At 41.2% G+C, this 27,774-nt stretch overlaps 1 long non-coding RNA gene across 2 annotated transcripts; it reads left to right on the plus strand.

Annotated features, from left to right (window-relative positions):
• The first annotated feature begins 4,341 nt into the window (after positions 1–4,341).
• LOC132398835 (uncharacterized) lies at positions 4,342–24,000 on the plus strand. 2 transcript variants are annotated; one of them, XR_009513817.1, is made up of 3 exons: positions 4,342–4,447; positions 5,216–5,729; positions 22,836–24,000. It is a non-coding gene; the product is annotated as an uncharacterized LOC132398835 (long non-coding RNA). The 2 variants fall into 2 exon arrangements; XR_009513818.1 differs by lacking the exon at positions 22,836–24,000 and adding an exon at positions 6,965–7,054.
• Positions 24,001–27,774: the final 3,774 nt, after the last annotated feature.

Consider the following 27,774-nt stretch of genomic DNA (forward strand, 5'->3'; position numbering starts at 1 on the left):
TTTCTTATGCTTGAGAAACCCGTAATTGACTCAACAAACAAATTTCAAAATATAGCTGTAATTCGAAAACCAAGATATAAGAATGTAATAGAAGCATACAGTTTTATTCAGTTTATCGAAAAATCTTCCAAAAATTAGTTTTAGTAAATGCTACATTTCTAGTAATATTATAACATTATCAAAATCTCTAATGTCATAACTTGGATTGTCAATGATTCAAAATAAAATGACAATTAATTGTGCAACTTACAAAATAATTGTTAGTTAATTGAATTCTTAATTGGAATGCAGTATAATTAATGGACTACCAATGTGTGGATCATGCCTTGTCTCAGAAAAAGTGGAGCAGAGAATCAGGCATAGGGAGAGGAATGTGGGGTGAAGACAAGTTGAAGTAGAGGAGGAAATGCTGATAGTGAAATGGATATTGGAAGGATTAGAGACGGGAGTGGGCATAAAGAGATCATCAAGTAAAGAGTGGGTTTGGGAGAGTGTTGATAACACTCAACAACAAGTTTTTTCAAAAGTGTTGCTTCCCCAGAATTATGTTTTGTTTATAATAGACCACTTGAAGCTGAACATGAATAAAATTTCAGACTACTTGTATCACATAGGAATTTGGAGAAACACAAAAAGAGCCTCTGTTGAATACAAGGTGTTTATTTGCATAATGGTTCCAATAATTCAACGAGGCTAAAGATTTTTTTTTGATGATTTTCATTTGTACGCAGTACCTGAGGCTTGCTTAGTGTCCAACAATAATCAGCCAGCTTTGATGGATTCCAGTTTCCCTGATACCATTTCTCCATGATGCAATGTCCTAGTGAAACCCTTCACCATGCTCGTCACTGACAGCGCTAAGATTTGCAGGGAAGCAGTCTAAATGGGACATTTCACACTTCATGGTTTCCTATGCTTGAAGCATGTTGTCAACCAGCTGCACATACTTTGGTGTCTGCAGTTGGCAAGAAATTTTTCAATGACCTTTTTGAATGCCTTCCATGTGATTTTCTCCGATTGCTCGAGAAGTTCTTTGAATTGCCTGTCTGATTCGTGGACCAGCAAAACTGACTTCTTTAACCTTGCCATCAGTTATTCTGGGAAACATCTATCTCAAGTATCAAAACCTTTCACGGAAATTTTTGTGCCTGCTGGCAGCAGATTCCATCCTTGCAGTCTTGAAAGGAGCAATTGTACTTTAACCTTTAACAAACCCAACTCTCTGACCAGCTCATTTAACTCAGATTGAGTTATCAGATGACGCTCATTTGACATAAAGAGTTCAAAATCTATGTATCAATATCAGAGATGTTTTCCATATCCGGTTTGTGCATCACGGCATCTTTGCCTGCCTCCTCCTAGACTCCATATCCTGATTTTATGCAACCTGTCCAAGCGTGGGGCATCTACCTTGCCTAAGCATGCCCAGGGCTATCTGGACAAGATAGAACAGTTTTCAGCTTACTTTGTAGGCAATATTTTAATTGAATTGCCTTATGAATTGAAATAACAAATATAGGCAACTTCAAAATAAATGGTGCAGGTAGGGAAATTTCACAGTGATTTTCATGATCAGCAGCCCAAAATCTATAAGATACACCCAAAAATATTCAGGAACCAAATCTTTATTGTACAGTGTAATGTATGGGGGGGTGCTGGAGTGGCAGAATGAAGGGACGGCGTTAGATAGCTTGAGAGGGAGTGAGGGGACACCCTTTAGAGAAGGAAGTGGAGGTTAAAGAGCGATGAAAAGGTAGGGGATGTTAGAATGAGAAGGATAGAAAAGGGAGCAAAGACAAAGAGGGAGTGGGTGAGGGATGGGCAGAGAGGAGTAAAGAGAAGAGTGAGGGTGCAGAGAAGAGAGTAACTAAAACAAGAGTGAGAGGTCATTGATGGAGGTCGAACAGCAAATTAAAACTAGGCTCTATCCCTGGGAGAAGTGGACTGCAGCATCCCCCCTCTGTACCTGTCCCCTCCATTCTCTTGCTCACACCTCTCTGCACCATGTCCTCAGCTTGTTACTTTATCCTGAATACACTCTCCACTTTATGACCAGATTCTGTTCTAGCTCTATCTAAAAGTGTATGGATGACACCATCATATGGGTTGGATCTCAAACAATGATGAGATGGACTAGAGGAAGGAGATAATGGCATGGTGTCTAGACAACAATGTTTTCCTCAAAGTCAGTAAAACAAAAGAGCTGATCATTGACTTCAAGAAGGAGGGTGCAGTACACACCCCTGTATGCATCAATGGTGCTTGGGTAAAGAAGTCAAGAGCATCAGGTTCTTGCCACATAAGTGCCACGGGCAAGAAAGCTCAACCGTGCCTCTACTTTCTCAGACCCTTGTTGACCCCATTGATCCTCACTAATGATAATTGACAGACCATAGAAGACATCCTATCCAGCCTGGTATACTAACTGCTCTGCCCAAGGCTGCAGGACGTTGCAGAAGGCTGTGGAGACAGCTTGGTCCATCATAAAAACTAACCTCCTCTGCCTCGAGAAAGCAGCAGGCATAATCAAACACCCCATCAACTCTTCACCTACTCTTCCATCAGGCAGAAGATATCAAAGTCCAAGGAAACCTTCTAGCCCACTGTTAAATTACTTTTGATCTGCCAATGTACATTGTCGTAGAGCCTGCACCTTATTTAACTACCTGCACTGCAGTTTTTCAGTAACAGTAACTATAACACTATATCCTGCTTTCCGTTATCCCTATTCCCTTGTACTATCCTGATGCATTTATGTTTTGAAATGATCTGTATGAATGGCATATTCAGTCCTGTATCGTTGTACATGTGACCATAATAAACTAGTTAGCAATTATGTCCAGTTTTACTTTCTCTTGCACCACTTCCCTTAACCTCCTCTCACCCATCCAACACTGACTCTTCCATCTCCCTTTCCTCCCTCCCTCGCCTCTGACTCTTTCCACTCATCTTCCTTCCTCTCCTTCCCCTGTTCCCTACACACTTTCCCACCTTTTCTTTGCTGTCCCACCATATTCTCTCTCTCTCATGAAGCTATCTTACCTACTGAATAGCTCCAGCATTATCTGCTAGTATTCTAGAGTTCCATCATCAGCAGTTTTTGCTTTTCGAGAAATTGATTTAATTATTTTAAGACAGTAAACTTTAAAATAGCAGATAAAGAAGGACACAATTTATATCCTGTTAGAGAGGAAGCAAACTTTCTATTTATCATAATATTTTCCTTATTGATTTTCAATAATTTTATTAAGCAATTGCCAGCTTGATAGATCAGTCCAGTAAATAATTGTTGCTGGTACTATGTCCTGTTTTTAAGACTTTCATTTTGGAATGTATTATAATTCGATAAAATATTCAGATTATTATATTTTACACTCTTCAAACATGCAGGAATCATGGAACAAATTTTAAGACAGATTTGTTCATTTTTGTGACAGTTGGTTTACTAAAAGTTTAAATTTTACATAATGATAAACTGATTGAAAGAAGCCAGTTCTGAGGCTAATCATCATTGTTGCTTGTGGCATTCTGATGTCTCTAGAGCCAAATTTAGTAAGGAGAAGGCAGAGAGAGAGAGAGAGAGAGAGTGAAGTACAGGATCGGAGACAGATAATAAATACAGAGCTGCAATTACACATAAAAGCTGTAAGGAAAATAGGACAGTGAATGTCAGATAGTTCAGATAGTTATGGGTTGCTGAATTTGGCTGCATGATGACCACTACTGGAGCTTTTCTGTTGCAGAATTTCTTCCAATTTATAGAACAGGTTGCTTCAGCTGCTATATTCGGGAAGGGTAATTAGTTCACATAATGCCAGAATGATGCAGAGCTGGACAGCATAACATCAATCAGCACGCAACTCTGAGTTAACTCTATTGTTGCCAAACTGGAACTCGAGTCTCTAGCAATGTCTTAAGCATGCATCACTGTTCAATAACAGGAAGGATGTTCAAATTATAAACGTGAACACTCCCTTCTGGCCCTGATGAAGGGTCTTGGCCCGAAACGTTGACTGTTTATTTATTTCCATAGATGCTGCCTGACCTGCTGTGTTCCCCTAGCATTTTGTGTGTGTTGGTTAAGATGTTCACATCAGTGCCATTAAACAAGTTGGCACTGGAGCATCTTTGGCTTCAGCCCCAGTTGCAACCTCAGAGCAAGAGAAGCACTGTTTTGCCAATGGTTGTTACGATCACTCTGTGAAGTTTAAAAATGAGAATTGTTCTAATCTGAAAATGGCATTATCTGCAGTTTATCACAGTTTTCCACACACAATTACTTCTCTAACTCAAGAAAGACAAAAATATGTTATTTCTGTACTTTTTGTTAGAGAGCAGGAGCTGGGAACTTCAGCCTTTTCCTTGGACTGAATGCACTCGCTTTGCTTCGTGGCGTCAAAAGTTAATTCTTCATAGTACCTCAAGTAGAAGTAATTAATCTTCCTCGGTGAGTGTCCACATGCAGCTTCCATGGGTCACAAGCCTTTTGTCATTAGTGTCCAGCACATGCCCATGACAGAATTGTGGGTGGAAATCTCCCACGCAGATTTGAATGGAGTAGGTAGTCGATGCACTCACAGCCGGACCCTGCAAACCCAACCACTCTCAAAGTAACCCATAGAGAACTCACAGTGTTTGTCTAAAGATTAAAACCTGCAGATTAGTAGTCAGTGTCTATGTGGGTGGTAGAATCATCTACATGAATCCTGCCCTATTTGTACTTCTCCCCACATTCTTCACAGACTCCACCACTCACCTACATCCTAGCCAATGGCCTGCAAACTTCTGAGATGTGTGTGGAAACAGAAACACTTGGGCTAAAACCCACATGGTCCAGGGGAAACTTCACACAGACGGCACAGAAAGTCAGAATTCATCCTGGATCCCTGGTACTATGTGGCAGTGGCACCACTAGCTGAGGGGTATGACTGGCACCAGAGTGAAAACATGAAAATTAGGACTAGGACATTCAATCATCCATTCAATAAACCCATGACTGGTCTTGTACCTCAGTACTGCCTTCCTGTATTATTCCCACATCTTTTGATTCTGTCAATAATTAAAAATATATTATTTTTGTTTTAAGTACAGTGAGCAACCAAGCCCCCAAAGCCTTCATGTGCAGAGAGTTCTAATGCTCACTATGCTGTGAGTGAAGAAATTATTTCTCATCTCAGTCCTGTATGGCTAGCTATTATTTTGGTCCTGTTTTCAGACGCTGCAGCTGGGGAGAGAACCAGTCTGAGGCTGCCCTATCAAGGAGACTGAAGGATTTTGTACTTTTCGATGAGGTCACCTCCAACACTGTTAAAAATGGCACAGCAAACTTATAAATCCAAGGACGTGAAAGACTGAGTAAATATTAACAATCAATCTTGTCCAATCCCTAATGCCTACCTGCGACTTTTCTCCTATACATTATTCTCCTGTGGATGCAGCATGACTGGAGGATAAATTCTGTCTTTAATGGAGGAGACCAGAGGGCGACCTTCAGCAGCGCAGGTTTTGAGTGCTTGGCTCCTGAGCAAGATCGACTGCGCTCGCGAGGAGACTGATAGGCAATGATGAGGCTACTGGCAAAGAGGTGCTGAACGGGGATTGGTTGATGGTGACAAAGCAATTCCAGTCAGAATCCGAATCAGGTTGAATATCACCGGGGTATGTCGTGAAATTTGCCGTCTTTGCGGCAGCAGTATGATGCAATACACAGAAAAGAACCATGAATTGCAGTAAGTATATATATATATAAAATAGTTGTACTTCCTTAAAATGAGAACAAGGCATGACCTGGGTGATGGACATCGCCTTTTTGAGGCATTGGTCAGCTATTTTGATCCTGTGGAGTAGCACCCCCCCCACCCCCCGCCCTGTACAGCTGGTGAAGCAAACAGTTAGAACACTATACATCCACTGTACATCTATAGATGTGATGGACGACCACTGAGCTGACCAGTGCAGCGTAAGCACTAACTGATTCTGAACCTACCCTTCCTCCTCTTAACTAAGATCAACTTTGTGAATTAAAACAAGACAGGAACTGGCATTCCTTTATTCTATTTAGATCCTGTTGTATTCCTTCAATAGATATGATCTTACCAGTTTTACAAATTAGGATTCAAATCCCTGATTAAGCTGATTGTTCTTCTTTATCAACGCTCCTTAAATAGTCCATTTATCTGTCGCATGTACATCAGAATGTACAATGAAGTGCATTGTTTTGCACCAAATCAAAGCAGCGAGGATTATGCTGAGCAGCCCACAAGTGTGGCTATGCTTCCGGCACCAATGTAGCATGTCTGCAGCTTTATGTCTAACCCATGGGTCTTTGGAACGCTGGAGGAAGCCGGAACACCCACACGATCATGGTGAGGACACTCCTTATAGACAGCGATGGGAATTGAAACCCGATCTTACAGCTTGCACTAACCATGATGCTATCACTTCTCCCCCAGATGTAGCTCACCTGCCTCCAGTTATAGGACCGGTATTTCTAAATCTGGCTCTTTATCCTCTCTGTCCACTGGCATGATCATGTGGTCACTGCCTGGTCATTTGACCACCAAGGCTATGCTGTTCTGATATATTAATTGTACCGTGCATTCGTAGCTGTAATCTTGACTCACAGTCTTAGGCTGGTAGCTTCTGTGAAAGAGTTAGACTTTGATAAGTCCATGAAGCCAGATTGACTTGTCTAAACTATCCTTCTGTCTGCAAGAGTTACTGCTTCTTGACATAATGCACAACAAACAGTGCCTGGTCAATTTGCACAGCTACACCTCAAGTGTTTTATGTCTCCTGTTGACCTTACATTATGCTGATCCTTTGCATCCACAGCCATTAAGTAGTTTTGAAGCTTTCACTCAAGTACCTGGTTCCACATAGGCTGCTAAAGAAGCAGAGATGGTGAGGGTCAGGCATAACATGATGATTGGGGTGATAATATGCTAACTAATTTGCCTTCCAGCTTTTTACTGGAAGGGATAAGCTCCAAGCTCTTCAGAAAACCATGTGCAAAGATGCCCCCTGGTTCTGTGCCCCTGACTTTGTCGCAAACAGCTAAGTCACCAGCTGGTATATGTGGCACTTCAATCAGCGTCCAAACATGGGAAGTCTGTGGCACGACTACTGAGGGACCTCACCTTCCAGAATTTGGCACATGGGCTGTTGTAGAGTTGCAGAGTCATTTAGACACAGGAGTACATTCAACCTGTTAATTCTATGGCATTTCCTTAAAGAGAATCCTACTGTTTACTCAAGGCCTGTAAATTATTTTCATTTAATGCCACTCTAATTCCTTTTGAAAGTCTGTGTGGATTCTATCCTCACAGGGAACAAATTCCAGTTCATCACCAGATTCTGCTGTGGGCCATTTGACTCCACCATACCTCCAGATTCTTCTACTTTCTCTATCTAAATTCATCATAATCTTGTTAAATCTCTCCCAAACTTATTTTCTCCAAGAGCAGCCTCCTGTATTCCAAAAGAAACTTCCTTTGTTATCCTTTATCCTGGCAATAGCCCTTCAGTGCCGAATGGCTCCTTTTGTGTAGCCTCTAAATTACAAGTAATGTTAATCTCTGACCAGCAGACTATCAAATCAATGAAAGGTGTCTCTTACCTTCACCCTCTGCTCAAGTTACAGTCCATGGTTCTGTGAAAGACTCAGGGCAGTACCTTGGTGCAAGGGGGCATTGGGTATAAGAGTTGGGGTGTTATGTTGCAGTTGTACAAGGCATTGATGAGGTTGCACTTGAAGCATTTATTCAATTTTGATCATCCTGCTATGGAAAAGTGGAATATAGGAATGGCATGTTAGGCCAGAAAAACTGCAAAGGAGATTTACAAGGATGGTGTCTGGAATCAAGAGACTAAGTTATGGAGAAACTTGAGCAGTTTGTGACTTCTTTAAATAGAGCGTGTGAAATTGGGCAGTGATCATATTAAGATGTATAAATGATGAGGGGCATGGAAAGACTGGGTGTGCACAATCTTTTCCCCTGGGTTGGGGATTTGGGAACTGAGTGGCATAGGTATAAGGTGAGAGCAGAGAGACAATAGAAAGCTGAGGGGCAATATTTTCACCCCAAGGTCAGTCAGCATATGGAATGAGCAGGATTGAAATCGATGAGGATGAGAGAGGAAGATTGTGTGTGTCCCTGGATTTGACCAGTCACCCTCTCACTGCTGCCAGAGGAAAGCGCAAGCTTGCTTGCTTCGGTGGCATGGCTCTTGGCTGTGGGACTCCAGTGGAATTTTGCAATTTGATGTTTAAAGTCCTCGGCACTGAATGTACTTTGTGGTTCTGGACTAGTTTTTGGAGAACCTTGGTTCATGTTCCACGTGCTCCCGATGACTTTTTTTTTGCCATTAGTGTGATCTGATCAAGGGGCTTCGGCACGGGGCTGGCACTGTGGCTGAATTATGCAGTCATTAACAGCAGTGCTAAACTGATTTACCTGGTAGCTGTTACTCCTAGACTATTTCGGTGACTCTGCGGTTTGATGTTTAATATTCTGTGTGTTATTTGCTTGCTGTTTGCATGGTTTGTTCTTTTTTTCACATTCAGTGTTGGATTTTCTTCAGATGAGTTTTGTGGTGTTTCTTTGTTTTGTACCTGCCTACATGAAGATGAATGTCAGGGCTGCATTCTGTATACATACTTTGATAATACTTTGTACTTTGAAACATTTACAATGTTTAGAAGATGGATAGGAAAAGTTAAGAGGAATATGAGCCAATCGCAAGCAAGTGGGACTAGCTTAGATGTGAATTTTGCTCGGCATGGACAACTTGGGTTGACGGGGCTGTTTCCATGTTGTATGATTCTATACTGAACTGCACCTGTTTCCTCCCTCATCTCAGAGACCTGTCAGCTAATTAGCCATTGTAAATTTCATCTGAAGTATAGGTCACTGATAGAATCTGGGGAGTGGAAATTTGTTTGAATGCGGGGAGACATTGTTCAGTGGCCACTTTATTAGGCACACCTATACACCTGCTCCTAAATGCAAATATCTAATGAACCAATCAGGTGGCAGCAACTCAATAAAAGCATGCAGACATGGTCAAGAGATTCAGTTGTTGCTCAGACCAAACATCAGATTGGGGAAGACACGTGATCTTTGTGACTTTGAATTTAGAATGATTGCTGGTGCCAGATGGGGTGGTTTGAGTATCTCAGAAACAGCTGATACCCTGTGGCTTTCACACACAAAGGTCTCTAGAGTTTACAGAGAATGGAGTGAAAACAGCAGTAGTTCTGTGGGTGAAAATGTCTTGTTAATGAGAGAGGTCAGAGGAGAGTGGCCAGACTGGTTGAATGTAACAGGAAGGCATCACACATTACATCAGTAGTGCGCAGAAGAGCATCTCTGAACACACAACGCATTGAAACTTGAAGTGGATGGGCCACAGTGGTAGCAGCTTCAGAAGACCACAAACATGCACTCAGTGTCTACCTTACTGGGTACGGGAGGTAGCTGATAAAGAAGGCAATGGAGTGTATGTCACTGGGAAAATTCTGGGGAATGAGAGTTGAGGGGTGGAGACAGCCTCCTGTGTCAAATGGAAATATGGAATGGTGTGGTAAAGAAGGAGAAAGTTAGAGGAGCATTTTTACACCATTTGCAGATGCTACGTTTTGGCCCAATTCTAAGGTATTATCTGTAAGCAGCACAATTGACATGGACTGAATACTGACTTCATTGTAATTGACAGGCAGCACAGGATTTGATTGTTGACAGCATAAGGTCAAAAAAGGACTGTGTTTAATTGTGTACATCATAATAGGTGTGCGACCTTTCACAGCGTCCTATTTCAGTTTGATATCTCTTGTACAAGGTCAGGTGGGGATATCAGCTGCGAGATTAAAGTTAGAAAAGCCTGTTCTTTTATACCAGCTTCCACATCTTCGGGACATGCCAGCGAAGAGCACTTGAAGCTGCAATGTGGGAGATGCAGTAGTCAATTAACGCAAAATAATTATTCATTCATTTAGTATTTAAAACATTCATTTTTCAGCATTCAGGCAATAAGCCAGCAATTTTTACCCATCTCTAATAGCCTTTGAATTAAATGGATTGCTAGACCACTTCAGAGGCCATTTCGGAGTCAGCCACATAGATGGGCCTAGAGTCACCTACAACCCAGAATGGGAGATGATGACGGATTTCTTTCCCTCAGGACACCAGTTAATCCAATGGATTTTTAACGACAATCCATTAGTTTAGTGATCATCATTATAAATGACAATTTTACTTTTTATTCCAGGTTATTACTAGAACTTAAATTACACGGTTACCGCATCCTGCTAACAGCAACATGATTATGGCTGGATAGTATGTTTTTAGTAACATTAATTGAGAGATAAATATTGGAATGTATGTCCAGAGGGGCTGGCTCAGTGAACTTCTTCAAGATTATTTATCTGCATCTGAAAGGAAACAGAAAGTTGATTTAGCCTTTCATCTGAGAGATGTCACATGCAATAGTGCGAACAGCATCCACCCGCATGTTTCTTCACTGCCTTCTGGAGAGAGACGTGAACAGAAAAGCTGGTGGCTCAGTGAGGGTGTGCTCTGCACCGACCAGTAGCTGAAGCCAAGTACAGGCAGAATAAAAAAGGAAACGGGAGGTGATATGATGATCGGACGCACAACTGGTAGAGATACTGCACCACAGTGCTATAGACCTCGATTCTGACCAGGCCTGACTTCTTGCCAGTGTGGATTTGTGACTTCAGGGTTTTCAAAGTTCAAAGTAAATTTATTATCAAAGTACATAAATGTTAACCACGTGCAGCCGTGAAATTCATTTTCTCATTTTCTTGCGGGCATACTCAATGCATCTAACAGCCTTAATAGAATCAGTGAAAGACCACACCCAAGAGGGTGCAAAAGACAACAAACTGTGAAATACAAAAGTTAAAAAAAATTCTAAATAAATAAGCACTAGATATCAACAAGATGAGATGGAGAGTCTTGGAAAATGAGTCTACAGGTTGCAGCAGTTCCTCCCGTGTCTGAAAGCTGTGTGGGTTGGTGGGTTAGTAGGCCATTATACCTCGACCCTAGTGTGAGTGGTAGATAGAACCTGGGCAAAGGGGGGAGGTGATGAGGATATGGGAAGGAAAGACCAGTGGTAAAATTAGTGGGGGAGTGAGAGTACTCTATGAGTTCCTTGACTTCTGCACTTGAAGGCCAGCGATGCGCAGGTGTGATGAAAGACATCCATGATCAAACGTCGGGCTGGCCCCAGACCAGTAAGGACGAGGGCTGGTGGACTCCCTCCCCTTCCCCCCCCCCCCCACCCCCAAGGTCAGTGAGTCATCGGCAGGTTCCAGAATCAGAGATTTATGTTGGCAGGATGCATGAAGGTCTATGACCCCTCCCCCCCCAAGGGATGCAATTCGTGATTCTGGAGTTTGAGGCCTCGTGTTTGGGGAAAGTTTGGAGTTCAGAGCATGAAAATTTGGGATCCTCGTTGGTCGCCATCAGTATGTCCTGGGGTCTATAACAACGTTTGAAGCCTGAATTAGAAATTTAGAAGTTGAGGCTCGATGGTTGTTGCCCTGATTCTGTGAGTGAGCTGAGGAAGTCAAAGTCCGACATTAGTGAATCTGCGAGTCTACTGAAGGCTGGAGACGGCCTGTCTGGAGATGTGCATGTGCTTGGGTGGGATGGAGGAATGGTGCAGTGCTGCTGTGTTTTGGCTGATTGTTGTGTTCTGTGCTGTTCTACTGAGCATTGTGGGCATGCTATGCTGGTGCTGGAATGGTTGGCAGCATTTAATTATACCCCTAGCACATTCTTAGGTTATATTGGCTGTTAATGCTAATGGCATATAGGTTTCAATATACATGTGATAAATAAAATTAATCTGAATGAAATGGTACAAATTCAATTGGCTAAAGTTGCCAGTTCTATGTCTTAAGAGGACATGGAAAATATATAAATATGGCTTTTTTTATTGGCTTGGGCATAAGTTGCACTGAAGTTTACAAGCCAGACAATTGAGGAAGTAATGGCCTAGGAGAGGCAGCAGGTGATGGACGTCAGCTATTTATAATTAATTTCAGTAAAGGGACCCATTGCATACTAGTTTTCACATTGTAGGAAGGATGTGATTGCAGTGGAGAGAGCATAGATGAGTAACCAGCATGAATTCTGAATGGGACATTTCAGACATGAGGAGAGACTGTATGGGCTGAATTTGCTTCCCTTGAAGCAAAGGAAGCTGAGGGTGGTATCTGACAGCAATACAAAATTATGAGAGCCTCAGGGTAAATCATAAGAAACTCTTCTCCATGGCAGAGATGCCTAAGACCAGAGGGTAAAGATTTAAAATGGGGAGTATGACGTTTGCGCAGGATCTGAGGAAGAATTTTTATACCCAAAGGTTCAATGGTTCAATTTAATATCAGAGAATGTATACAGTGTACAACCTGAAATTCTTACTCTTCACAGACAGCCACAAAGCAGAAAAACCTCAAATAATGAATAACAGAAACTTCAGAACCCAGAAGCCTCCCCTCCCCTTCCCATGCACAAGCAGCAGCAACAGCATTGACCCTCCCACTCCCCACAAGCACCAGCAGATGCACCAACACCCCCCTCTCACCATGCAAGCAATAGCAAAGTCCCCAGAGACCCTGTGTAGAGTCCATCAAAAACTACAGCCCATCCCAACACTTCAGTATCTCAGCCAGGTTCTCTCTCACTACTGAGGAAGAGAGATATTACTCTTGCAACAATGAGAGAGAGAGAGGATCGCTCGAGTACAAGCCTCCTTCCAACAGCAGCACACGCCTCCTTTCGTCTCAATGCTTCAGTCTCATGCAACGCTTCAGTTAGCAACATCAATGAGGAACTGGGTTGTCCACAGGGCCTCAGCCTGAAGGCACACGTGCTCTAGGCCACACCTGCAGATATCGAACTGCCAGGCCGCACGGTGAGGCCGAGAACTCACCGCTCCTGGAGGACCATAGTTTGAGCTGTGTCTGTAGATCATGGACTCTGACAGGACCCCGGCCACCTTCGGAAAAGAGAGTCATGAGAAAAGAAGAATAAGATGTTTTGCAGACAAACTGGAAGAAGCCGCTGGTGTCAGCCTTCCTAGCTCCTCCCACAACCAAAACCTGGTCAAAAATCTGGATTGCACTGTGAGAAGGTAGTGAAGGTGGATACTCTCACACTATTTAAGAAACATCTGGATAAGCACTTGAATTACCAAGGGATAGGACATTACTGACCGAGAGCTGGTAAATGGGATCAGTACTGACCGCCACCTGTTGATTTGCATTGACATAGCAGGCCAAAGGACTTGTTTCTATCCTGATAGCTCTATTACTCTAATCCAGTGATTCCCATCGAGAGGTGGTTACGTGTCCTAAGAAGGCACTAGGGGAAATAGAAGTCATTGGGGGTGAAACTCCTCAATACCCAAAGCCTGGACTGACACCTTGCCCTACTGTCCTGTTTATTATTTATTGTAATGCCTGTACTGTTTTTGTGCTCTTTATGCAGTCCAGTGTAGATCTGTAGTCTAGTGTAGCTTTCTCTGTGTTTTTTTTTATTACATAGTTCAGTCTAGTTTTTGTACAGTGTCATGTAAACCATGGTCTTGAAAAACGTTGTCTCATTTTTACTGTGTACTGTACCAGCAGTTATGGTCGAAGTGACAATAAAGGTGGACTTGACTTGACTTGACTTGAAAAGCAGCCCCCTAACTTGACTCACAGGATCTGACTGACTATGTCAACTCACTGCTGTCATCATCATCTGATAAGCATTCTCAGTTGGTGTTATTTTTTATTTTAATCTGGGAATCTGAAGGAGGTAAAGCCTTGAATTCTAACTCTACTAAGAAACAGGAACTACAGAAAGTGCATCGATAGAATGTTACATACCTGGAGTGTGATTTTATTCTCAGAATAAGAAGGGGGCCCTATGTAACATACGAGACGATATTTCTTCTCTTAGAGGGTAGTGAATCTTTGGAATTTTAGGGCTGTGGAGGACAGAATAATGAACTAATTTGGTTTCCATTCTCAGGAGTTTATAAGTATAAAGTTGGGGTGTCACAGTGGTATAGCTGGTAGAGCTACTGACTCACAGGACCAGAGACATAGATTCAATTGTGACCTCAGGTGCTGTATGCATGGAGTTGGCACATTCTCCATGTTGGTTTCCTTGGGGTGTCCAGTTTCCTCTCACCTCTGAAAGCAGTTTTACCCGATGGGTTAATTGGCCTCTGCAAGTTTCTCTTCTTTGTAGGTGAGTGTTAGAATTTGAGAAGAGTTTATGAGAATATGGGAGAATAATGTCATTGTGTAATGTACAAGGATGGCTGATGGATGGCAGAGATTCAGTGGCTAAAGTGGAGTCTTGCATGGTTTACGTCTTTATGCTGCTTATATCACATTGAAACTAACTTACTGGCCAATACACCACTGGTGTTTAAGGCAGCAATGAAGGTCCTTTACCTCTGTCTCTCCTTGTCTAATTTTGTTCCTGGTTTTGGTGGTGTTCGGGACTTTCTTCATTGCACCAATAGCTTCCTCTCGTTTTTCACTACTGTCAACCATGCAAGTCACTGGCTGTAAATTCAGGAATACCGTCACATACAGATGTAGAAGGATTCTTTGTTGCTGTTTCCAAACCTGGAGGATTGGTGAACCACCCTTAGCCTGGCCTCTACCCTTTTACAAGTTTGGCATGGGAGATCCTAGCATCAGTCAAAGCATAATGCCCGGACTCCAGCCAACATAGCTCTCTGGGTCGTCGAGGCATGGAAGCCTCCAAACCATGACAAGGTTGTGGTCCTCTTGGAGGGTCACATTGAAAATTATGTTGTTATTAGATACATTCCCATCATAGACTTTGGAGGAGGGGGCAAGCATTTAATGCCAGTTTATAATTTCCCTTCAATCTCCATTCCAAACAGCTACAGTCCATGAAATGAAGTTATTTCTTGTGTTTTGATACTATTTAGAATGAATCAAGATGAGAGAATGGTGATAAATTTCCAAATCAAGGTAGTAAATTAACTGGCAGGATCTTACAGCATGCACCTGCTCATTTTGTTTTTCTAAACGGTAGAGGTCATGAGTGTAGGAGGTGTTGTCAAAGCTTTAGTCTGATCTGTGACAACTGCATTTTTGTAGAAGGCATGCATTGCCTTTAGGGTGCCTCAGTGGTGGAGTGGCTGAATGTTCAGTGTAATCACTAGCCAAGCAACTTGCTTATTCTTGGAACATGTTGATCTGTTTGTTGTTTGTGCCTTATGGATTCAAGATTAAAATTTTGATCTTTGAGATATGGGACTGCTTAGCTGTCTATTGCATGGCACTTTGATTATTAAGTACATACATAATCTAATATTCCACCTTCACCAGGTTAGCAGCTTATTTTTAGATACACCTCTTCAGTATTACCTCCCACACTGGCCACAAAACCACCATTTGGTTCCCCAGCAGGATGATAATAGCAGGATAGGGATGTGCTAAATCTCGAGGTTGCAGGTTGTGATAAATACAGATGATCCATAGCATTTTGTGGTTACCCAAGACCAAGATGCTAAATCTGTTCTAAATCAATCCCAATTAGTAGGAGTGACACAATATGATACAGCATGTTTACAGCCACGGAGATAAGAACTTCTCTCCTTAAGTGCCGTGGGCTGTTCTCTCCCAGTGGAGCCATCTTCATCAGGTAGTTCGAGGAATGTAAAGCCTAATTCAGCTAAAAGTAAGCACGTTGCTTCATTGTCCACTCTGAACATTGTTACCCTGCCACTGGATCTCTCATTTCTTGCCCAAAACCTGATCTGTCAGTTTTCACCCTCAGGTTTCTGGTAGCATAGTCATGAGCCAGCTTTTGCCATTGACTTTATTCTGTGCCTTTGCTGCGCTTCTAAATGGTGCCAAGAATTGGGTGGGGGGGGGGAGAGGTATTGATTCAACGGCTGAGAGGCCATATTTTGGAGTTCCTTTGTTTTTGTTTTCCCTGATGCCACAATGTGTCATTGGGCCCAAAAGTCAATTATAAGCCTGTCTCCCCCAACAGCCTACAGCTGTATTGGCTCACATGGTGAACCAAGGGATCATGAAATTTCTAATAATTACAAATAATTTAACTTGAAGTCCAGTGTCTATTAAAGTTCTATTTTTGCAGTTCACTTAAACTGTCTTCCACTGAAATGCCTTGTTAATTTCTTAGGTACATAGGAAACCATTAAGGACAAATTTCACATCAGTCCATTACTTAATTACTTTTTGGGAAACTTTCTAAGTTTAGGCAGGATCCCCAATCTTCTCTGTTGGGAACGTTACAGGACTAGATGAACATGAATTGGTAAATGGCTGAAAGATTTATATGCCTTGTTGAAGTGGGCAGAAAGGGCAAAAGACACACGAAATTCCCGAAGGGCTTAGCAGGTCAGGCAGCATCTATGGAAATGAATAAACAGTCATTGTTTTGGGCCGAGATCCTTCATCAGGACTGGAAAGGAAGGGGGAAGATGCCAAAATAAGGTGGAGAGAGGGGAAGGAGTACAAGCGAGAAGGTGATAAGGAAAGTGAGGATGAAGAGGCTGAGTGATAATAAAGGGCTGGAGAAGAAGGAATTTGATAGGAAAAGTGATGGATCATGGGAGAAAGGAAAGGTAGGTAGTGTTATTTTTTTGTAACTCCAAAGCATAAAACTAATTAAGAACAAAAAAATACAGAACCAGGAATAACATATCTAGTTTTGTTTATACTTTAAGCGAGGTGTGCACTTATAACTTGGGAGTGTTATGACATAATATATGTAATTTACATATTTTTACATAAAGCCCATAATGAATTATTTAAATAAACAAGCATGCTTAATCAAGCAATATATTTACAACATTACTCAAATATCACTGAAATATTAAATACACAAAAAGGCACCGAAGGGAAGTGATAGGCCAGTGAGGAGAAGAGGTAAGGGCAGGAGACAGGGTGGGGAAATGAAGAAGAGAGAAGGACAAGGGGGAAATGAACAGAATCTGGAAAAATTGATATTCGTGCCATCAGGTGGGAGGCTACTTAGAAAGAATATAAGGTGTGCTCTTCCAACCTGAGAGAGTCCTCATCTGGGGTAGAAGAGGAGGACACAGACAGACATGTTAGGATGGGAATGAAGATTTGATTTGAAATGGTTGGCCACTGAGAAATCCTCCTTTTTTCAAATGAAGCATAGGTGCTCCACAAAGCGATCCCCAAATCTACATCCGGTTTCACCAATGTAGTGGTGTGGTGTGTTGTACATAGGTGTGTTTGGTAGTGGAGTTCCATGGAAGATGGCAGAGAATGATGTGTTGGATGCAGAGGCTTATGGGATGGTAGGTGAGGACAAGAGGAAATCCATCTTTGTTGAAATGTTGGGAAGATGGGGTAAGGGTGGATGTCTGAGGAATAGAGGAATGTGGGTGAGGGTACTATCAGTGGTGGAGTAAGTGAAACCCTATTCTTTGATGAAGGAGGTAATCTCTGATGTCCTGGAAAGGAAAAGCTCATCCTGGGAACAGGTGCGTTCGAAACAACAGAACCAAGAAAAGGCAATGTCATTATATCAGGAGGCAAGTTGGGAGGGAACTATAGCCAAGATAGCTATGGGAATCAGTAGGTTTAGAAAAGATATCAGTAGACAGATTATTTCTAGAGATGGAGGCAGAGAGATCAAGAAAGGGGAGAGAGGTGTCAGAAATTGATGAAAGTGAATTTCAGGGCAGGGCGGAAGTTGGAGGCAAAGTTGATGAAATTGCTGAGCTCCACATGGGTGCATGTAGCAGCATCAACGTAGTGCAGAAAGAGTTGGGGAGCGTTACCGCGGAAGGCTCGAAACATGGACTCTTCCAGGTAGCCTGTGAAAAGGCAGGTCCATGTGAGTGCCCATGGCTACACATTGAGCTTGGAGAAAGTGGGAGGAAGCAAAAGAGAAATTGTTGAGGGTGAGGACCAGTTCGCCAGATGGAGGAGGGTGGTATTGGATCTGGTTGAGTCTGTTGTCAAGGAAGACGTGGAGAACTTTAAGATCTTCCCGCTGAGAGATAGAAGTGTATAGTAACTGGACAATCCATGGTGAAAATGGGGTCATCAGAGCCAGAGAATTGAAAGTTGTTGAGGAGGTTGAGACCTGTGCAGTGCCTCAGTGCAGGTAAGTGGGAAGGGACTGAACCAAGGAGGATAAAATGGTGTCGAGGAATGCTGACATGAGTTCAGTGGGGCAGGAGCAGGTAGAAACAATGGGCCTACCCAAACAATCAGGTTTGTGGATCTTTGGTAGGAGATAGAAACAAGTTATGCAGGGTAAAGAGAACTATAAGGTTAGGGGCAGTGGATGAGAAACCTCCAGAGCTGATGTGGTTGGTGATGTTGTAAGAGACATTCGCCTGACAGTCTTGAGTGGGGTCCTTTTCAAAGGGTAAGTAAGAGGAGGTGTCTTGAGAGATGCCACCTCATCTCAGCAAGGTAGAGGTCAGTCTTCTAGACTACAACAACACCCCTTTGGTCTAAACACGAGAAATTCTGTAGATGATGGAAATCCAGAGCAACATATACAAAATACTGGAGGAGCTCAGCAGGTCAGGCAGCATCTATGAAGATGAATGAACAGTCAAAATTTCAAACTGAGACCCTTCAGGACTGGAAAGGAAGGGGGAAGATGCCAGAATAAAAAGGTGGGGGGAGGGGAAGGAAGCTAGTTAGAAGGTGATAGGTGAAGTCAGGTGGGTAGGAAAGGCAAAGGGCTGGAGAGGATGCAATCAGATAGGAGAGGAGAGTGTACTATTAGGGAAAGGGAAGGAGGAGGGGACCTAGGGCGATGTGATAGGTAGGTGAGAAGAAGTAAAAAGCCAGAGTGCAGAATAGAAGAAGAAGGTGGGTGGGGGGGAATTTTTTTTTAACCATAAGGAGAAATCGATATCCATCTCATCAGGTAGGAGGCATGAATACCCCATTTTGTCTGCAGGTTGGTAGGTGAGGTATAGAGAAAGTGAAGGGAAGTGTGATCAAAGGGGGTAAGGTTTGAAGAGAAATACTGAAATCAAGCTGGTTGCTGTCTTGTCAACAATTAGAGATGAATAGGTTGAAAACCAAAATGGGTTGTCCAAGAAGAGAAGGACGGTTGGAGATGGGAGAAGGGATCATTCGTGCAGATTGGGGGATCCTTGTCAATGAAATAGGCTTGGAAATGGAAATGACAGAAGAAGAGCTCATCACTGTGGCAGGCACGGACCAGCATGGTGTGGGCAAAGTGCAACAAAAATAAACTCTTAAAGAGGACTTAACAATCCTCCTCTGAGAGGAGAAGGTCAGAGGGAATGGTGAAGACATGGCAGGAACTAGAGCTGAGATCAGAGCAGGGATGAGATTTGCTGGTGTCAAAGGAGAGGGGAGTGTTGGGGGTGTTCGGGGAACGAAGTGTGGGAGGAAGATGGAGGTTCCTTGGATCCAAGACATGACAGGAGCCTGAGAGACCCCTGGATAGGGAGTAGAGCTGGGGGAAAGTGCAAAGGCAGTGAGAAAGGTCTCAGCCTGGAGGTGGAGGTGACCAAGAGCAGGGCTGGGGATTGAGCTGGAGCTGGAGGCTCAACGTAAGTTGCGGTCTGAAGGTCTAAATTTGTGATAGAAGACATTAGCTATTTGTGATGAAAAAGAGAGTCATGTACCTCTAACTGTCTGTCCCCAAGGGCTCATCCATTGATGAGTTTAGTCAAGATTGAAATTGCTCTTTTATAGTAAATGTGGATATCAAACGATGAAGAGAAAAGGCGAGGAAGATGATACTGATGAAAAAAGTCAACCTCAAATATGAAATAGATGCTATTGACTATTCCTGATCTTTTTGTGGTCATTGATAATAATGGTTTGTTTATTTTAAAGGACAATTTTATTGTTAGAATAAGGAAATTTGTTTTAAAAGTAAGTCATGAGAAATCTTGATTTTTCCCCATAATTAGTGAACCAAAAGTAAAATGATGTGAAAATAGGTGATATCTGGGAAGCTTGTTCTTACTAAGGAGCAAAAGTGAGATTTCTATTTTTAACCAGATGAATACACTAATGTTGTCTTCTTGTTTACATGTGAAAAATGTAACAGATTAACAAAAGCAATGAGCAGAAAACAGTTCAGGTGAAAGAAAAACATGCCAATATTCAATTTCAGTGGACATCTGGATGCTATGCTAAATTAAGATACAGAATTATGTGCAATTGCCATGAATATCTGGATTTTATTCAAACTCTTGCTTAGAGTGAAGGCAATTTTATTTTATTGCAATATTTATGAAGTAACTTATTAATTACTGTTTCTAACTAATCAGGTTCCCCACCAGAAGCTGATTACTATGGAACTAACATACCCCTAGTAAGGAAATATTGGACATGCAGCTATAGTCTGTGTGCAGTAACAGGTCAGTTTCCATGGACACACCAGGAGGTTAGATTTATAATCTAGTATTGATCACTGCCCATATTGGCAAGTGATGTTCTGGCCCATTTATTTAGCTCCTTCTGTTTGTATGTGACTCACCGCCATTTCATTGTAGCCAATCAAATGAGAAAAAGCAGCCACAAAGATACCGAGCTGCAATGTAATCAGATGAGGATAGCTTTCTTTTGGAAAATCAATTACTCAAAATGTGCACATCAGATTACTTTTTCTTGTAGTGTCTTCAATTTGCTTGCAAGACTCTGATATAAATTGGGAGCTGTGTTCAGAGCAAGCGATTTCTAGAATTGCACTGGGAGCTATAATGAATAACCAACAGTAATAAGGGTGAAATAGACTGGGCATGCTCAGCAGGCAGGTAGCATCTGTGGAGAGGTAAGGAGAATGAATGGGAGTAGGGATGTTCAAGAATGGCCTGGTGAGTTGCCAAGACGCTGCAGCCTCTCAGCAGCGTGTTGTGCAGTGTAGTTTATTCAGCAGCTCCATCGATGGATCTTTGAACTCTCAGTCAAAGATGCAAAGCGGGCCAGCAAAAACAAGTGTGGTTCTGGCAACTAAGGCACATTCCAACAGTATCTACAGGGGGAAGAGAGAAGGTGAATGGTGCCTTATGAGATGTCAAGGCATGTAGGAAGATAATCTTTCCTGTTCCTGGGAGCTCCTAAAATAGCTCTAGGAAGATACCTCTGGGGGTGACCTGGGAATTTAATAGCAGGAGTATTGATGCCTGCTTCTGACTTTTGAGCGGCACACTGCTGTGTGATCACATTAGGTGAGCAGAGTGCCACTCAACTAATGTGATCACAGAGCAGAGTGTCACATTCTCCCTTAAATTTATCCGGAAGGCTCAATGCCATTAATAAGTATAAACCATCATGTCATACACCTGTTTCACAGCTAAATCTGTCCCTCCTTGTCGCTGCCTTCTTGACACCACCATCTGTCCAACCACCACTGACAAGCTGCATCGTGTCACATCACATCACACCAAGTCATCGTGAACAAGTAATCTCAGCTCAACTATATGCCATTGATCTTACTCAGAGACCTTTTCCTTCCCTTTCCACAAGAGAAGAAAGCACGGAGAAAGAAGTGAACAATAAAGGTAAAAAATGAGGAGACAACTCATTTAACATCTGCCCGGATGTTCTGAATGTAGGTAGGATAAATAAATTGTGATGATGGGGTGGGTTGAAATGTTGCAGCAACTCTATCTCAGCTTGGAGCATGTCAACAAGTGAAAAATGTTAGTGTACATAGTGAAAACTTCAATCATTTTTACTTAAATGCCACTGATCCAAGTCTGCAAAAATATTCACACCAATTTAGTCGTAATTAAATACTTAGGTATCATTTTAACCTACATAGTATTCAGCAATTTGTTATATCTTTCTTACCTATGCAGCTCAAATCCACACTTTTATTATAATTTTCACCTGCAGAGCACTAATCTGTGACTTCAGTATTACTCCCATAAAATCAGTATGGATGTATGCATTTAATATCATTCTTACCTGTACAGTGTAAATTCACACCATTCTTCACATCCTAAAATGGAAAATGGTTTGCTATAAAGCATTTAGAGTAGACTAATGTGTTTGGTTGTGCTGTATGTTTCTTCTTGCATGGATCATACATTGGTAGGTATCCATTGTCCTCTGATAGCTAGCTCCTTGGAAGATTGAATAGACACAAGAGGTTAATGCATTGCACAATGAAGGAATCAGAGCAGTTGTATTGGTATTTTGAACAAACAAAATAATAAGTCTCCATCTGATGGCATGTAGTTTGGTCATCTGAGCCTGCACTGATACCATCAGAGCCATAGCAGATCTATCTTAATGTGGAAGAGGGTCAGCAAAAAGGGTTAATAAACTAAATAGCTAACCTGCATTTTTCTATTTAAACATAGCAACCAAATGAACTTTTGTAACCCGATTTTCTAAGCTAAGACCTACAGACAGTCTTTCATAATCAAGATGCAGCACTGAGTGCAGATGGCCGAAAAGAGGAACATGCACATTATCATGATTAAAAAAAAAACACCTTGTGCTAAGTTGTACTTATTTGCTCCTGGTTACGTATATCAGTTTTTGTAACACTAGCACTTGCATGCCAGTTGTCACATTTAGAAGTATAAATCTATGCCAAAATTGTTCTGTAAACCAGAGCCCGGCACATTTCTGCAAGCCCTCCATGATATCATGTTGAATAAGGGTATCGTTGCTTGAAGTCTGGTCCTTAAAGTCATTTTTCTTTCATATTTAATGCAATTTTTGTGTCCTTTCTAAATATTTTTTTCTTTCTGTTAATATCCAGAAACATACTAATCTTTGTTTTGAATGAACTTATTGACAGGGCATCCATAACCTTCCAGGACTACATATTCCAAATACACATTGCCCTCTAAGGGAAGAAATTAGTTTTTGTCTCAATCCTAACAGTCTACCCATTATTCCAAGATTGTGGACCCTGGTTCTAAACTCTTTGGCCAGGACAAATATTTTCTATGCATTGAGCTCTTCTAAAGAATTTTGTAAATTTTAGAGAAGTTTCTACTTATTCTTCTAAACTCAATACAAGTTGAATTACCTGAAATTCCAAAATCAGGAAATCTCTGAAAAGTGAAAGTTTTTGAGCACTGACATGATGTCACTAAAGGAAAATTCCACAAGACACTGGGAATGTTCACGAGTAATGGACAGGTGTCTGCACACCATACACAGTTCTGAGAAGTGACCTCATATATGTAATGAGCTCAAGTTAACGAAAAATAGAAAATCCCTGCATAAAGTGAAAAATGAAGATCTCGATTGTGTATTAAAGGAGTGGATTCATCAGCGATGGAGTGAACACATGTAATTGAAGGTGGTTGTGAAAATTCAGCAGGCTGCTTGCAGAAATTTAATAAAAGGCACGGCCTTAAATTTTTAAAGATTAAAAAAGTTTCAAACATAAAGCATCTGCTGATCACAAAGCAGCAGAGAAATTCATGGATGAGTTTGCAAAGATTGCTGCTGATGAAAATCAGAACGAGTCTGTAAATCTACAATGCTGATTGTTTTATGCCTTACATAAAAACTAAAGAAGTAAAGGACAGTGTACTGAAACCTTTTAATCAAAAAATAGTATCGTAGGTGGAGACTGAAAGCCTGCCATTGTTTATTGTTGTTTAACAGCTGATTCAGATAATCTCCCATAGCTGCTGAGCTGCTTTTGCTATCCTGCACACATTATATTGATTGTATGTAATAATTTTTGCTGTTAAGTACATATATGTGATGTACAACAGTAAATCAAAGACTATTTACCAGTAGCACATAAAGTCAGAGTCAGAAATGACGGTGATCACAAGCTATCTCATTATATATCCTAAAATAAAAAAAATCAGGAAGAGTTCCAACCCCAAGCATTTTGGACAAGGGGTGTTCAACCTTAGTGGTTATCATAAGGCAAACCACCTACCTGTAAAAAAACTGACAAGTTTTAAGTTTTTTTTTGAATAAATAAACTAATGCTGTAAGCAATATCCAGGTGCAGTTCACAAAAGCACTACATAAATTTAGAAAGACATCTTTACTTCTGTATTCAAATGCTCTTGTAATTAGGCAAACTGTTACATAAACATGCCACTTACATTCCCATTCATTTGTTGTACCTGAAAATTGGCTTTCAGTGATTTGTGCCACATTCACAGTTTCCACATTATGTCCTATAAGAGTTTGCCCACTAATTCAAGATCTCCATCCCCTTGAATCCTTTTTATATACTCCCACCTAATTTCTATCATTAGCAAACTCTGGTCCACTTAGCCACATCCCTGCTCTGATGCTTCTCATACCCCAGTAGTGATACACTGTTAAACGAAGAAAGGTCTATATGTTCCCACTCTCTTCTTCCTTTCCAATAACTAATTCTGAATTCTGTGAGCTCTCCCTACCTTGTCAATCAACCTTCTGCATTGAAAGACATCCAAAATTCTAAGTACGTCTTTAGTTTCCTCTGAGATATTCCATTCATTGCACCCTCAAGGAACACCATTAGATTAGTCAAACAGGATTTTTCTTTCATTGATCCATTCTAACAATCTTTTCAAGGAGTTCTGTTATTACTTCTTCATTATGAATGCTAGGCAATATTCTGGAGATATGGAATATAGCAAATATTAATTTCAACAGCAGCCAGTCTTCAGATCTGAATGTGGATTGCAGACTGAATTTAAAATGCAGCTCAGAACAATGTTCTACCTGGAGCTGAAGTTTGGGGTTGATTACAAACTAAGAAACACCCCGTTGACCTGAGATGGTTGCATCTGCATGAATGCAGCTTTGAGACAGGATTCATTTTCAATGTGCTGGTGTGAAGGTCTAGGTATTTGCAAAATTATGCACAACTCAAAGCAAGCATTAGGAATGCATTGTAATGAAAGAAATTGTCCTGTTGATACCTTTGTTCTTTAACATATAAAAACATGCCACAATGCTGGGTCAGGGTGCCTCTCTCTCTCTCTTTCTATTGTGACTCTAAAGACTGTCAGCTTGTTTGTGCCAAATAAAGACTTTCATATCTACCAGCTGTGTCTCACCGGTAGCTTTGTTCACAGTCACAACAATGGGTTCTGGTATTTTCTCCACACTGTTGGTAGGCTAATAGGTCAGTAGTCCCCTATTTGCTCTCTCTCTCTCTCTCTCCTTTATTTACTAATTGAGTCATATTGGCTACTCTTCAGTGCATAGAAACTGCTACAGAAGCTATAGAGTAATAGCTTCACATGAATGAAATGGGATCATTTGTAATTGATGAAAAGTCTTGGATAGGGTCAAAAGAATGAACAAATTGAGAAAATGGGTTTCAATCCTTGGGACGCTGGCATCAGTACTGGAGAACGTAATCCTTTCCATTTGTTTGGGAACCATTTAAATCTGACTGAGAACCTGTTTCTTGAGGCATTGCACAATGAGGGCTGAAGATGCGACTTTACACTAAAGTAGTTGAGAGTTCAGGTAAAGAGGGAAAATGAACAAAAAAAGAAAAATTGAGTCCATGAGTATAATGATAATTCAGAAAATAATAAGCAGATTATGACCAACAAGGAGAGCAAAGTAAACAAAGTCAAGTTAAGGAAAGCATTATCTGAATACATGAATCATTTCTCACAAGATAATTGAATTAATGGATCACACCATGAATTTGATGCGGCAACCATTCCAGGATTTGATCTCGTAACCATGACAGAGATGTGGTTGAGTGGCGGATCAATTTCAGCAAGTAGAGAATAGACAGACAGGTGTAAGGAGGAGGGGTAGTGGTGAAGGGACTGTGATGGGAAGTGCAAGGTAGGGGATGGGAGATAGAAGGTGAGAGTACCCTTGTAATAAATAAATGACTTTGTGAGAACTTTGAGTGATTATCATGGCCTGGAAGAATAGGAGGTTAAGTCATTATGGATGGTGATGAGATAGAAGATACCATGGGACAAAGAAAGCATTGTTTTTATGCCTGTTATGTAGCGACCACACTGTGGAGTGAGTATTAGTGAAATAACAGGAGCTGATGGCAAAGGAAACAGAATAATCATAGAGTGTTTTAATTTTGGAACAGGATGAGCAAATTAAATTGGCAAAGGACAGGGCACTTCCATGGAACTAACTGGGAAACAAGATATTTCAGATGTTATCCTTTATATTGGGACACGATTAATCAGCAATCTCATAATGAGGGGTCCTCCAGCAGAGTGAGATCATATTTGATAGAATATTAAATAGAGTGGGAAAGCAACACACCAAAAGTAATATTTTCATATTTAACTGACACCATTTCCAAATATATCAAGAGCAGCTGATGAAGGTAGATTGGGAAGGCTTTATATATATAAATAAAATATATAAAATATATAAATATATATAAATATGATAAAAAAGTAAATACTTCATAATTCTTAACAAACTATCCATTCCATTGAGAAACAAACATTTCCATGCAGAGAGTGATGCATCTGTAGCAAAGGGGAGTACTTGATTAAAAGAAGTGACTCATTATATTGTCAACAGGTGTAGAAAGCTTGAATCTCTGGTGAGATTTAGAAACTGGAAAAGATGACTAAAATATTGATCAAGAGTGAGATGACAGTATGTCAGCAGCTTAGCAGAAAATCAAGATAGCGGCATGTAACTTATTATAGGGAATAGGAATGAAGTATTTGAGCAATTATGTTGCAATGGCCTTCACATCAGGAAAGACTCTAGAAATTGTAGGGATATAAGCATGTAATGAGCACGAGAGATCAAAATGATCAATAATCTAAAGTATTAAGTATACTGATAGGACCAAGGGGTGATAAACGACCCTGACCTAATAGCCCCACATGATAAGAATGTAGAGTATCTATAGAACATACAACAATATTGGAACAGGGTAAGGTTATTTTGCTCCTTGAGTCTGTCATTTGATGAGATCAAGGCAGAATGATGAACCAAGTTCCATGATTCCATCTGTTAATAATTTTGGTCAGAAATAACAGTGTCATATTATGTGTAACAGTTGGTGTAGCATCATTTTGGGTTTGAGAGAACAGTTCCAAATGTGATCTGTTCCTACATGTTCAAAGGTTCATTTGTTATCAAAGTACACAACTTCATATTCTTCTTCTCTGGGTAGCCATGAAACCAAGAGAGAAAATAAAGAAAGGCAACATGATCATCAACCCCCAAATCTCCCCTCCCTGCACAAAAAATAGCAAACAAAAACAGATCAGGCACATCAACCCCCAAATCCTCCCTCTCCACTCAAAAAAAACAAAAATGGAACAGGCACATCGACCCCCAAATCCCTCCTCCTGCGCAAAAAAAAAAAACACAAGAAAGATCAGGCGAAAAACACAGAATATAAAAAAATAACTGTAAGACTGAAGAAAAGTCTATAGTCCAAGTCCACATCCAAAACACAGAAAATCTGGACAATATTCCCCGGGCACAGTGACAGTCCTCACTGTGATCAAAAGATATGCAGCTAGTGTTCACCCTGCACACTTGCCTCAGTGTTTCAATCTCCCTCGTCGCTTCAATCAGTGAATAATGGAAACTTTAATCAGCAAAATGGAGTTGAACATCAATCTGTGCCCACAGCCATTCCACAGCCTTCTCAGCTGGCTTCTGGAAATCCATAAAAATAACTTCCACAGACATTCCCCTATGCACTATTTTAATCAACCCTTTCTCAAGATTTAATCAAGTTCTTCAGACTTGACCTACAGTCCACTAGAAGGAAAAGAGAACAGTATTTCTATTACTTTATCATT

Source organism: Hypanus sabinus, chromosome 9 (genome assembly GCF_030144855.1).
Source record: "Hypanus sabinus isolate sHypSab1 chromosome 9, sHypSab1.hap1, whole genome shotgun sequence".
Taxonomy (NCBI): Eukaryota; Metazoa; Chordata; class Chondrichthyes; order Myliobatiformes; family Dasyatidae; genus Hypanus; species Hypanus sabinus.